Source organism: Chelonia mydas, chromosome 10 (genome assembly GCF_015237465.2).
Source record: "Chelonia mydas isolate rCheMyd1 chromosome 10, rCheMyd1.pri.v2, whole genome shotgun sequence".
Taxonomy (NCBI): domain Eukaryota; kingdom Metazoa; phylum Chordata; order Testudines; family Cheloniidae; genus Chelonia; species Chelonia mydas.
This window is the reverse complement of record NC_051250.2, coordinates 4,627,381-4,641,359: the sequence shown is the minus strand read 5'-3', so window position 1 is coordinate 4,641,359 and position 13,979 is coordinate 4,627,381.

Sequence of the window (13,979 nt, the reverse complement as noted above, 5' to 3'; positions counted from 1 at the left end):
CTGAAAGCACCCAACAAAAGGGGCAGGCTGTGGGGTGGATAACCCGGGGGGGTGGCACGTGCACCCACGTGTGAAAGGACCCCTCTAAGGTGGTGGTGTCCGCAGCAGCAATGGCTGGGGCTGGGGTCCCTTACTCTCTCCCCCAGTCAAAGGGTCAAAACAAAGGGAGCCGGACGGGGACACCGAGCAGAGAGCCTCGGACAGCACCCACCGCTCCCCAAAAGCATCAAGGGAGTCGGTGGACGCCGCCCAGAGGAACTCCGCCCGGATACGTGAATGGACCGAGGATCGGAAAATGGCCCCACAGTCACAGGAAACTCCATCGGGCAACCTCCTCTCTCTGGTTTTATAGATGGCCGTTTTAGCCAGGGCGAGGAGGAGGTTAACTAGGAGATCCCGCGACTTTGTGAGGCCACGGATGGGGAGTGCATAAATAAAAAGGTGAGGGAAAAAATGCAACCAAAAACATAATAAAAGATTTGTGAGGAGCCAGAACAGGGGCTGCAGCCTGGCGCACTCCAAATATACGTGCACCAGGGTTTCCCTCACACCGCAAAAGAGACAAGTATCTGGGATGGGGTTGAACCATGCCAAGTATGTGCCCGTGCTCACAACTCCGTGAAGGAGCCGCCAACTGATGTCCCCGACGGGCCTCGGAACCAAGGTGGATTATAGGCTGGCCCACTGGGGCTGCTCACCCTCCAAAGGTGGCAGAAGGGTGTGGAGCACAAGCGTGTATAGATGTTTCCTTGGCGCGGTTTGGAAGCATACTGGCTGCAGTTCATGCAGCTGGCTCGCTGTAAAGGGGTGAGGGGGTCGATTGGGTCTATGGGGCAGGGGTCCAATTAAAAGGTCCGGCGGGCCTGGGGTAGAGGGTGGGCGGGGCGTGCCCTCGAGCAGGGCCTGATCGAGGTAAGCTCTAGCAGCGGGCATCAAAGCGGCATTCACCTCCTAAAGTATGCACCGGGGGGTACAAGGTTTGGAGAGCCCCATGCGCTGAGCGAGTGTCAGGGGATCCAGCCAGTCTCCCCGGTCGTAGTCCAGCAGGTCTCTGACTCTCGTGACTTCTGCCAGGATCAAGCTCTGGCGCACCGAGCGGGACTCCGCCACCTGCACACGGAGCTGGGGGTTGTGTAGCAGGGGCTCCGCGAGGAGATCTACCCCCTCGGTGGCCGCCACGGATATGGTCATTAAAAACCGTTTCCAAGTCCGGAGGTGGTCCTGGTAGAAGACTGGCAGCCCGGAGAGGTCTCGCGGAAGACCTCCCGGACAGAGATAAAAGAGCTGCCGGTCATATCGGAGCCCTCAGATGCGGCGCAGGATGGCATGCGCCAGTATGCTCCACGCCAAACTGCCTGCACTATAAAGGAGCCTCTGTAGGGCCTGGAGGCGGAAGACGCAGACCTGAGTGTGCAGACACTTCAGGCCCTATCGTCCTTCCTTCAGGGGTAGATGAAGAACCCTACAGGGGCCCAGTGCATTCCTGACCAAAAGAACCCCAGAATCGATGTCCGGAGGTTGGTCAGGAAACCCGGGGCTGGGACAGGGTGTTGAGCCGGTACCAGAGCTTGGACAGGACTAGTTGATTAAGCACCAGCGCTCTCCCACGAAGGGAGAGACATCGAAGTAGTCCCGTCCATTTCTGGAGCCGCTCTATTACCTCACCCTCTAAATTTTCCCAGTTCTCCGACAGAGAGGGATGCATGGCAGAAAGGTAAACGCCGAGGTAGAGCAGCGGACCCGCGCTCCACTGGATAGTCTGAAGCGTGGGTGGGAGGGAGCTCGCCTGCCGCCAGTCTACTACCGCCAAGCCAGAGCTCTTGACCCAGCTGACCCTGGCTGAGGAGGCTGCCGAATAGGTGGCCTGGCAAGCCTCCACCCACGCCAAGTCGCCCGAGTTCTGGACCACGAGGAGCACGTCATCGGCGTACACCGACAGGACCAGCCGCAGCTCCAGCTCCTGCAGCACCAACCCTGTCAACCTCCTGCGGAGGAGGCAGAGGAAGGGCTTGATCGCCAGAGCGTACAGCTGGCCTGAGAGGGGGCACCCCGGCGTACTTCTTGCCCGAAGCTGACCGGTTCGGTCAGGGTCCAGTTGAGCTTAACGAGACACTCTGTGGAGGCGTACAGCACCCGGAGAAAACCCACAAACTGGGGTCCGAAGCCAAACACTCGCAGAGTGTTTAGGAGGTACCCGTGGTCCACCCTATCGAACGCCTTCTCCTGATCTAGGGACAGGAGGGTGAATGACAGACCGTCTCTACGCCCGAGTTCCAAAAGGTCCCAAACCAGAAATAGGTTATCACAGATACTGCAGTCTGGGACGGTGTAGGTCTGGTCTGGGTGGATCACGTCCGCCAGCACAGACCCTAGCCGCAGCGACATTGCTTTCGCTATGATTTTGTAGTCCGTGCTGAGGAGCGAGACGGGACGCCAATTCGTAAATCGCAGAGGTCCCTCTTCTTCAGCAATAAGGCGAGCACAGCTCGCCTGCACGAAAGAGGGAGGACCCCGCTCTGCAGAGACTCGGCCCAGACGGTGACTAGGTCTGGGCCGAGGACGTCCCAAAACACGCGGTAGAACTCCACGGTCAGCCCGTCCATGCATGGAGGCTTATTAGTGGGCATACGACGGAGGGCTTCCGAGAACTCGCCCAGAGTGAGAGGCAATTCTAGCCGGTCTCAGTCGCTTGCGCTGACCGTAGGGAGCGCCTCCCAGAGCACTCTGCAAGGGCCAGGGTCGGTTGGATCCGGGAGAAAAGACTTGCGTAGAAGGCTTGGGCCCTCCCGCACATCTCCACCAGTTCTGTGAGGGGGGAGCCGTCTTCTGCCAGGAGGCAGGTGACGTGTTTCTTGGCCCCCCTCGTTTTCACCAGGGCATAGAAGAAGCGGGAGCCGCGATCCATCTCCCGAAGGAGGCGGATGCGGGATTGAACAAAGGTGCCCCGGGCCTGATGGTCCTCGAGGGCCCGGAGCTCCTCCCGCTTCTCCCGGCACGCTCCGCAGAGGAGCGGGTCCTCAGGGCTGGCGGCCAGACACCTCTCCAGTTCTAAGACCTCCCGTTCCAACTGCTCTATCGCCGCATTTCTCCGTCGGGTGTAGTCGCGGCAGAAAAGCCTGGAACGCACCTTCCCCAGGTCCCACCATCGCCGCGCCAAGGGAAAGGCATGCCGCTGCCCTCGCCAGGCCAGCCAGAATTCCCAGAAGGACGTCACGAAGCCCTCATCCTCCAACAGGCTGTTGTTAAAATGCCAATAGGTCGGGGCCAGCCTCTCTGCACAGAGGGAGGCTGTCACAGTGGCTAGACGATGGTCAGAAAATGGGGCCAGCCGAATGCTGGAGGAGTGGGCTCGTGAGAGATGGAAGCGTGATAAATAAATGCGGTCCACCCGGGAGTGGCTCGACCGATGGGCTTCCACCCAGACAAAGGTGAATGTGGAAGTGTCATCCGGGTGGTGGTCGCGCCAGATGTCCACTAGGGAGTGATGTTCGACTATCTCCCGGAGGGTGTCCGTGGCGGCCGGGCTCTGCTTGGTCCCCGAGCGGTCCTGTTCTTGAGGATGGTATTAAAATCCCCTCCCAGGACCAGGCACTCGTGAGAATCTAAGGTGCCGAGGAAGGCGGACACCCGCTGGTGGAATTGCAGCTGCTCCGGGCCCGATGTCGGGGCATAGACGTTAACGAGGTTAACCACAAGCCTCTCCATACGGACCCAGAGATGCAGCAGGTGACCCGGCACGGCCTCGGCGACCCCTAGCACCTCGGGCCATAGGTCAGGGGAGAACAGGGTCGCCACTCCAGCCTGTCGAACTGTGGCATGGCTAAAGTAGACCCTGTCCCCCCACTCCAGCCGTCAACTGTTTTCGGCGGTTGGGTCCGTATGGGTCTCCTGCAGGAAAACCACAGAGTACCCTCCCTCCTGAAGGAAAGAGAGCACCTGGGACTTGCGGAGAGCCATCCTACAACCCCGGGTGTTCAACGTTACGATGGTGAGAGGTGTCATGGGGAGGGGTTGGGGGGGATCCTCACTGGCAGGGATGCTCGCATCTCCCAGCGGGCCGCGCAGCAGTCCGTGACCCATCTCGTAGGTGAGTAATTGTTCACAGAAGACGCGGAGCCGCCAGTAGGCCACGGCATCCTGCTTCCCCGTCCCTTTACCTTCCCCCATGAGGGCCCTTGTGGCCCGGAGGATTTGAGAAAAGTCCCCCCATCGCTGGAGAGCAAGTTGTACCTTTTTGCGGGAGCCATGGACATCCTCTAAAAACTTCCGCAGCTCTCCTTGCAGCTCATGGGGGGGTGGGGTTACGGTTTCCTGGTTGTTCCCCGGCGGGGCTCTTGATGCAGCCCTGTGGACAAGCAGGGTGCGGACCCCCGACGGGGTGCCTGATGGGCTGGAGCTTCTAGGCCCGCCTCAAGCTCTGGGGCAAGAGGGGGCGGTGGAGGCAACACAGCAGCTCCTCATGGGTCGGAGTATGAGAACACAAAGGCCGCTCCCTGGGGGTCATCAGTTGGGAAAGGGAAGGAAACAGCCCCGGGGGCAGCAATGACATTGCAGGAGGTAAATTGGATAGGGGTAGGGGCAGAGGCGAGGTTCTGGGTTTCGGAAGGCAGGCAGCTGGATGGTGGCGCCTCCCAATCAGGCTCAAGGGTTAAGGGGGTGGGGAGGGAGCTCTCAGTGACACTGGGCGCGCGCTCTGTGGTGGATTTAGCAGCCACAGCATCAGGAGGTGCATTATCTTCTATAGGGCCCCCACCAGGGAAGGAAATCGATTGCTCCACACCAACGGGGGGTGCCCCTGGCTACTCGTGTCCCAGCTGCGTGGCGCCGGCTGTCACCTGAGCAGGCTCGGTGGTCATCAGCAGGGTGTCAGCAGCTGGGTCAGTGGAGGAGTCCAGGGGCTCCTCGGAGGTGGGAACGGAAGCAGCAATTAAGGGGAGGGAGCATGGGGAAAAGAGGGGTGGAGTGAGGTCACCCAGATCAAGATTTGCTGGCAAGAGGTCACCTTCCCCCTGGGCGACCGGGGTCAGATCTAAGGCCTCGATCTCCTTGAACATGGAGGAGAGGACACTTTCCGCCGCCTCGGGGTTCTCCTCGCTGGCACCCGCCACGACGGTTGCCTCGGGATTCACGGGGGCTTCGGGTAGCGTCAGGACAGAAGGGGCTTCCTCGAGGGTCTCAGAGGGGAGGGTCTCCCGTGGAGGGGAGACACTACCCTCCGGTGCTGCCACGTCTTTCCGGGCTGACACTGGTGGATGGGACGCACTCGTGGGCAAAGCGGAAGGTTCGGCATCGGTGCCCCCCTTCCTGGTCTTCCGGGAGGCCTCCGCCTCGGGTGGATGAGGCGGAGCTCGAGCCTTCCGCTTGCCTCGCTTCCCCTGGACTATGGCCCAGCCCTCCATGGCATCATCTGGGGGCTGGTTAGCAGGGGTCGTGTCAGGAGGTAAAAGCGATGGCTCAGGGACTTGGGAGGGGAACGGTGGGGCAGCATAAGGGAGGGAGGATTCTCCCTGGGGCAGGCCCTCTCCCATGCCTGGTGGTATCTCTGCCACACCCTCCTCCGGGGCCTATGGATTGTCAGCAGCGAGGGCAGGGCTCTCCCGCTCATCTGGGCTTTGTAGGGGAGGTGCCCCTTGGGCCTGAGCGGGAGTAGCGGTGGTCTGAAGAGGAGGGGAGGCGGGTTTGGGTACCGGGCGGCCAGGGGTGTCAGCAGAGCCGATGTCCTGCCGGGTCTCGGGGATCCCAGGTGCCCCTCCTTGCCGGGCTAAGGGGCAGTCCCTCTGGACATGCCCCGACGCCCGGCAGAGGTAGCACCGGGCTTCCCCCGTGGAAAAGTACACCCAGTAACGGGCCCCCTGGTGGGGGACTAGGAAGGACCCTTCGAGCGCCACTCCGTCACGCGCCGCCAACGGCAGTAAAAGTTGCACTTGCTGGCGGAAGGAAAAAATGTGACAGACGGTGGGGTCCTTGCAGCCCAACGGGAGAGGGCTGATAACAGAAACAGGTTTCCCCAGGGTTGAAAGGGTGGGTAGCAGGGCAGCATTGGGGAGAAAAGGAGGGACAGAGGTCAGGACCAGGTGGATGCCCAGGTCCTCGAGTGTCTCTAGGGGGACAAACACCCCCCCACCGCCAGGCCCCTCTCCACCGCTTCCTGGGCGGCAGCCTCTGATGCTAAGAAGAAAACGACCTTCCTATACATTTTGGAGGCCGCCACAATGGCCGAGGGCCCCAACACCCTCGCCAACGCCCGCACGTAGGTCTCCACGTGGGGCGAGGTGGGCACCAGGAGGCATCGGACACCGTGCTTCCTTGTCATGGTGGGAAAGGGACCCCAGCCGCTATTGATGATGGTGGAGGCAGTGGGCGGGAGAGATGACGAGGCGGCAGGCGGGGGGGCTGCCGCCGCCCGGGCATACATCCTGGGGGCTGAGGGAGGGACATCTGCAGAGCTGGTGGAGGGGGCAGCGGGGGAGGACGCCGTGGTCGGTGGCGGGGCCGCAGCAGAGGGGGTGGCCCCTGCCATGGAGAGCCCAGTGGTTTTAGCGGGTCCCTTCCCCTTCTTCTTGCCCTGGCCTTTCCCGCCAGCTGGGGGGGCTTCCCTAGAGTCTGGGGAGGCGATGGGCATGGCAGCGGCGGAGGTCACCCCGGTGCCCTCCATTGCTGATGCCCCAGTGGCGGCGGTGGCAGGTGATTAACAGGAGTTGGGGTCAGGTAGAAAGGGACAATCTGTGGGGTGGACAATGCAGGGGGAGGGGGCACATGAACCACCGTACACTTGTCCAGAGAGTCCTGTTTGGTTGGCTGGTGCTTCTGGCCCACGCAGTGGAATCAGGGCGAGCAGCTGAGTCCAGAGGCAGATGTTAGACAGCCAGCAAAGATGGTGGAGTGGGGGGGGGGGTGAAGATTGTAGTGTGGGGATTGGGAGGACACAGATGGATTGGGGGGCAGCTCCGTGCCACATCCCCTGTGTCCCTACAAACACAGTTAAGACACAGTCAAGGCCTCCCCCCACACGAGAGCACAGTTCGAAAGTTACTCAGTCTTAGGCCCCCTCCACGATGATTTGTAGATTCCCCGGGTGGTGTTCCTCCGGTGGACGGCTTTTTCTCTGTTCCGAGCTTTCTTTTTTGCATTCCAGAAATGCCGGAGCAAGTGATAAGAGTCCTCTCGACGGGAGACTGGTCCGCAGACAAACAGCAAGCGGCTGGGTCTGGGGGCTGGGTCCTTCCACTCCCCCCGCAGGGGAAGCGGGCCGGCAGGCCCCCCCCCTTGGGGGGGGCGGTTTTCAGCTGGAGCGGCAGCAGCATCTGAGGGCGGGCGGGGGAGCTAACAGCCAGCCGGCAGCCAGCCAGCACTCTAGCAACAGCAGAGAAGGAAAAAAAAAAACAAGAAAAGAAAGGGGGGAGAGCGTCTGGCCCAGTCGGGGGGGGGGAAGCTGAAAGCAGGGGCAAAAAGCAAGGAAAGCCCAGGCCAGAGGGCAGCAGCAGGAGAGCAGGCTAAGTAGGTCCTTTTCCCCTGGGTAAGGTAACAGGGAAGGTTTTTTTTTTTTTTTTTTTTTTTTTTTTTGAAGCAGAAAAGAAGTTTATTTGTAACAGTTACAGAGATTACAAAAAAAATAAAGAAAAACTTAGCAACAAAACAACGCAATCAGAAGGTATAACACAACAGCTTTCAGGAGGGAGAGGTGTTCAGGTTAGCCCAGGCCCAGAGCGGGGGGGCTTCCTTGACACTCGTGGTCTTCCACCCTCCTGAGTTACCTGGTGGCCTAGAGCGGGGGGGCTTCCTCGACACTCGTGGTCTTCCACCCCCTCGAGTTACCTAGTGCCGCGCCCAGGGTCACCGACCCTCCCTCTCCTGAGAGTGCCCGACAAGATGGGCACGGCTGCGGGGTGGGTGGTTGGGAGGGAGGGGGGTACACCCATGTATTATAAGACCCCTCCTAGATGACAATAATGATGGTATTCACAGCAGCTAACGGCTGTGGCCGGCGTCTCTCACTCCATCCCTCAATCAGAGGGTCAGACGGAGGGAGCCGGACGGGGTCACCGAGCAGAGAACCTCGGACAGCGCCCACCGCTCCTCGAAGGTGTCAAGGGAGCCGGTGGACGCCGCCCAGAGGAACTCCGCCCGGATGTGTGAATGTACTGAGGATCGGAAAATGGCCCTACAATCGCAGGACGCCTCATGAGCCAACCTCCGCTCTCTGGTCTTATAAATGGCTGTTTTAGCCAAGGCTAGGAGGAGGTTAACCAGGAGATCCCGCGACTTGGTGGGGCCACGGATGGGGAGTGTATAGATAAAGAGGTGAGGGGAGAAATGAAGCCAAAAGCGCAAAAGAATATTTGTGAGGAGCCGAAAAAGAGGCTGCAATCTGGCACACTCTAAATAGACGTGCGCCAGGGTTTCCCTCACATTACAGAAGGGGCAAGTCTCCGGAATGGAGGTAAAACGTGTCAAAAACACGCCCGTGCTCACAGCCCCGTGAAGGAGCCGCCAACTGATGTCCCCGACGGGCCTCGGGACCAAGGTGGAGTACAGGCTGGCCCACCGAGGTTGCTCACCCTCCAAAGGTGGTAGGAGATCTCGCCACTTTGTATCGGGGCGGGACACCAGGGTGCGGGCGTGAAGGGTATGAAGCGTGAGTGTATATAAATATTGCCGTGGTGCAACTTGAAAACCGACCGGCTGCAGTTCATGCAGCCGGCTTGCAGTGAAAGGATGAGGGGTGTATTGGGATCGGCAGGGTAGGGGCCCGATGGAAAGGTCCGGCGGGCCTGGGGTAAGGGATGGGCGGGGTGCGCCCTCGCGCAAGGCTCGGCTGACATAAGCCCGAGCGGCGGGGGTCAAAGCGGCCTCCACCTCCTGAAGCACGCGCCGGGGGGTGCGAAGGCTGGAGAGCCCCATGCGTCGAGCGAGCGTCAGGGGATCCAGCCAGTCTCCCCGGTCGTAGTCCAGGAGGTCCCCGACCCTTGTAACTCCCGCCAGGACCAACCTCTGGCGCACCGTGCGGGACTCCGCCGCCTGCACACGAAGTTGGGGGTTGTGTAGCAGGGGCTCCGCGAGGAGATCTGCCCCCACGATGGCCGCCACGGACCTGGTCGTTGAAAACAGTTTCCAGGTCCGGAGGAGGTCCTGGTAGAAATCCGGCAGCCCGGAGAGGTCTCGCGGAAAACCTCTCGGACAAAGATAAAAGAGCTGCCGGTCATATCGGAGCCCATGGAAGCGGCGTAGGAAGGCATGCGCCAATATGCTCCACGTCGAACTACCTGCACTATAAAGGAGCCTCTGAAGGGCCCGGAGGCGGAAAACGCGGACCTGAGTGTACAGACACTTCAGGCCCTGCCCTCCTTCCTTCAGGGGCAAATGAAGAACTCCAACAGGGGCCCAGTGCAATCCTGACCAAAAGAACTCCAGAATCAATCTCCGGAGGTGGGACAGGAAACCCGGGGCCGGGGCTAGGGTGTTGAGCCGGTACCAGAGCGTGGACAGGACTAGTTGGTTAAGCACCAGTGCTCTCCCCCGAAGGGAGAGACATTGGAGTAGCCTCGTCCATTTCCTGATCCGCTCAATCACGCCGCCTTCCAAATTTTGCCAGTTCTCCGGCGGAGAAGGGTGCGTGGCAGAAAGGTAAACGCCGAGATAGAGCAGAGGGCCGGCACTCCACCGGATGGTCTGAAGCGCGGGTGGGAGGGAGCTTACCTGCCGCCAGCCCCCCACCGCCAGGCCAGAGCTCTTGACCCAGTTGACTCGGGCGGAGGAAGCTGCTGAATAGATGGCTTGGCATGCCTCCACTCGCGCCAAGTCGCCCGGGTCCTGGACCACGAGGAGGACGTCATCGGCGTACGCCGACAGGACCAGCCGCAGCTCCGGCTCCCGCAGCACCAACCCCGTCAACCTCCTGCGGAGGAGACAGAGGAAAGGCTCGATCGCCAGAGCGTACAGCTGGCCTGAGAGGGGGCACCCCTGCCGCACCCCTCGCCCGAAGCTGACCGGTTCGGTCAGGGTCCAGTTGAGCCTAACCAAACACTCCGCGGAGGCGTACAGCACCCGGAGAAAACTCACAAACTGAGGTCCGAATCCAAACGCCCGCAGGGTGCTCCGGAGGTACCCATGATCTACTCTATCGAACGCCTTCTCCTGATCGAGAGACAGGAGGGCGAACGACAGACCGTCTCTCCGCCCGAGTTCCAAAAGGTCTCGGACTAGAAAGAGGTTGTCAAAAATGCAGCGACCTGGGACAGTATAGGTCTGGTCTGGGTGGATCACGGCCGCCATCACGGACCCTAGCCGCAGCGAAATTGCTTTCGCTACGATTTTGTAATCCGTGCTAAGGAGTGAGAGGGGACGCCAGTTTCGTAAGTCGCGAAGGTCCCCCTTCTTCGGCAGCAAGGCGAGCACCGCTCGCCTGCACGACAGAGGGAGGACCCCGTCCTGCAAAGACTCCGCCCAGACAGTGACTAGGTCTGGGCCGAGGATGTCCCAGAACGCGCGGTAAAACTCCACGGTCAGCCCGTCCATGCCCGGAGATTTATTGGTGGGCATGCGGCGGAGGGCTTCCGAGAACTCGGCCAGGGTGAGAGGCAGCTCTAGCCGGTCTCGGTCGCCCACGCTGACCGTGGGGAGTTCCTCCCAGAGCACCCCGCAAGCGTCGGGATCGGTCGGATCCGGGGAGAAAAGGCTTGCGTAGAAGTCACGGGCCCTCCCACACATCTCCTCCGGATCCGTGAGGGGGGTGCCGTCTTCCGCTAGAAGGCAGGTGACGTGTTTTTTGGCCCCCCTCGTTTTCTCCAGGGCATAGAAGAAGCGGGAGCCGCGATCCATCTCCCGAAGGAGGCGGATGCGGGACCGGACAAAGGCACCTCGGGCCCGGTGGTCCTCGAGGGCTCGAAGTTCCTCCCGCTTCTCCCGGCACGCTCCGCAGAGGGACGGGTCCCCGGGGCTGGCGGCCAGGCGCCTCTCCAGCTCTAAGACCTCTCGTTCCAACTGCTCTATCGCTGCATTTCTCCGTCGGCTGGTGCCCCGAGTGTAGTTGCGGCAGAAGAGCTTGGCGCGTACCTTCCCTAGATCCCACCAGCGCCTCACCGAGGGAAAGGCACGCCACTGCTCCCGCCAGGCCAGCCAAAACACCCGGAAGGACATCACAAAGCTCTCGTCCTCCAGCAGGCTGTTATTAAAGTGCCAGTAAGCCGGCCCCGGTCCCTCTGCACGGAGGGAGACCGTGACGGTAACTAAATGATGGTCGGAAAAAGGGGCCGGCCGAACGGTGGAGGAGTGGGCCTGTGAAAGGTGGAAACGGGATAGGTAAATACGGTCTAACCGAGAGCGGTGTGACCGATGGGCCTCCACCCGGACAAAAGTAAACGTGGAAGTGTCATCTGGGTGATGGTCACGCCAGACGTCCACTAGGGAGTGATAGTCGACTATGTCTCGGAGAATGGTCGCGGCGGCCGGGCTCGGCTCGGCCCCCGAGCGGTCCCGTTCCTCGAGGGTGGTGTTAAAGTCCCCTCCCAGGATCAGGCACTCGTGCGAGTCTAGGGTGCCAAGAAAATCGGACACCTGCTGGTAGAATTGTGGCCGCTGTGAACTCACTTGCGGGGCATAGATATTAACAAGATTGACCACGAGCCCCTCTAAACGAACTCGGAGGTGCAACAAGTGGCCCAGTACAACCTCAGTGACCCCTAGCACCTCGGGCCGCAGGGCGGGGGAGAACAGGGTCGCCACTCCAGCTTGCCAAGTTGTGCAGTGGCTGAAGTATACCCCGTCCCCCCACTCCAGCCGCCACCTATCCTCGGCGGCTGGGTCCGTGTGGGTCTCCTGCAGGAAAACCACAGAGTACCTCCCCTCCCGAAGGTAGGAGAGCACCTGGGACCTGCGGAGAGCCATCCTACAGCCCCTGGTATTCAGGGTTACAATAGTGAGAGGTGTCATGCGGAGGGCTGGGGGGGTGGGGAGTTCTCATTGGTGGGGGTACTCATGGCTCCCGGCGGGTCGCGTAGCAACCCGTGTCCCATCCCGTAAGTAAGTAGATCTCTCCGGAAGCTGCGGGCCCGCTCGTAGGCCGCGGCACCGCGCTTCCCTTGCCCTCTGCCCTCCTTCATAAGGGCCCTTGCGGCCTGAAAGAGTTGATCAAAGTCCCCCCATCGCTGGAGAGCCAGCTGTGCCCTATTGCGGGCACCACGGGTGTGTTCTAAGAACTTCCGTAGTGCATGCCGCAGCTCATGGGGGGGTGGGGTTACGGTTTCCGGGGTACTCCCCGATGGGATTCTTAATACAGCCTCGAGGTCCGCTAAGGCGGGTAGGCAGGGTGCGGACCGCCGACGGGGCGTCTGACAGGCTGGGCTTATTAGATCCATCTCGTGCCTTGGGGTGGACGGGGATGGCAGGGGGAAAAGCGCAACTCCTGATGAGTCGCAACTAGAAAACGTAAAGACTGCTCCCTGGGGGGAATCTGCAAAAGGCGGAAAAGAAATAACCCCAGGGGCGGCAGTAGCCTTGCAGGAGGAGGGAAATTGAACCGGGACAGGGGTGGGGGCAGGGGCAGAGGTAAGGCCCTGGGCTTCAGGAGGCAAGCAGCAAAAAGAAGGTGCCTCCTGAGCAGGGTCGGGGGTTAAGGGGCAAGGGAGGGGGCTCCGAGTAATGCTAGGTGCTGGCTCCGGGGTGGTCGTGGCAGCCATGGCATCAGGTGGTAAACCACTTTCCGTGGGGTGCTCACCCGGAAAGGCAGTCAGGGGGAGAGAACATGGGGAAAGGGGGCCTGGGGTGAGATTGCCTAAATCGAGGCCGGCCGGCAGTAAATCATCCCCTCCCTGGGTGACCGGGGTCAAATCTAGGGCCTCAATCTCTGCATACACAGAGGAGAGGCCGACTCCCACTACCCCGGGGGCCTCTCCGCTAGGGCCCGCCTCAACGGTCACGTCGGGGTTCGTAGGGAGTTCAGGTGGTATCCCGTTAGAAGGGGCTTCCTCCGGGGCTTCGGAGGGGAGGGTCCCCCGCGGAGGGGGGATTCCTCCCTCCAACGCCAGTCTATCTGCGCCTCCCGACACCAGCGAATGAATCTCACTCGTGGCCGAAGCGGGGGGCTCAAGGTCAGTACCTCCCTTCCTGGTCTTCCGGGGGGCTTCCGCGTCAGATGAATGCAGCGGAGCTCGAGCCCTCCGCTTGCCTCGCTTCCCCTGGACTACAGTCCAGCCCTCCATAGCATCATCTGGGGGTTGAGTAGCAGGGGGCGGAGCGGGGCGCGGAGGCAAAGGTTCAGGGGTTCGGGGGGATAGCGGTGAGGCAGCAGGAGGGGCGGGGGGTTCTCCTTGGGGCGAGCCCTCTCCTGCACCCGGTAATAGCTTTGCCACACCCTCCTCCAGAGGCTCTGCCGAGGTGGTTACAGCAAGAGCGGGACTCCCGTGGTCGCCCGGGCGTCGTTGGAGAGGTGCCTCTTGGGCCCGGACGGGGGCAGCGTTGGATCGAGCGGGAGGAGGGGTGGTTTCAGGTGCCGGGTGGCCAGGGGTGTCGGCAACGACGGGGCCGACATCCTGCCGGGTCTCGGGGGTCTCGGGTGCTCCTCTCCCCCGGGCCAAAGGGCAGTCCCTACGGACATGCCCCGCCGAGCGGCAGAGGTAGCACCGGGCCTCTCCGGTGGAATAAAAGACCCTATAGCGGGCTCCCTGGTAGGGGACTAGGAAGGACCCCTCGAGCGCCTCTCCGTCACGCACCCCCGCCGGCAGTGAGATCTGCACTTGCCGGCGGAACGAAAGGACGTGACGGAGGGCGGGGTCCTTGCAGCCTAACGGGAGAGGGCTGATAACAGAGACGAGTTTCCCCAGGGCAGAAAGAGCGGGCAACAGGGCAATGTTAGGTAAAAAGGGAGGAACGGAGGTGAGGACGAGGCGAACGCCCAGATCTTCTAGCGGTTCTAGGGGGATAAACACCCCCCCCACCACTAGGCCCTTCTCCACTGCCTCCTGGGCGGCAGTCTCCGAAGCCAG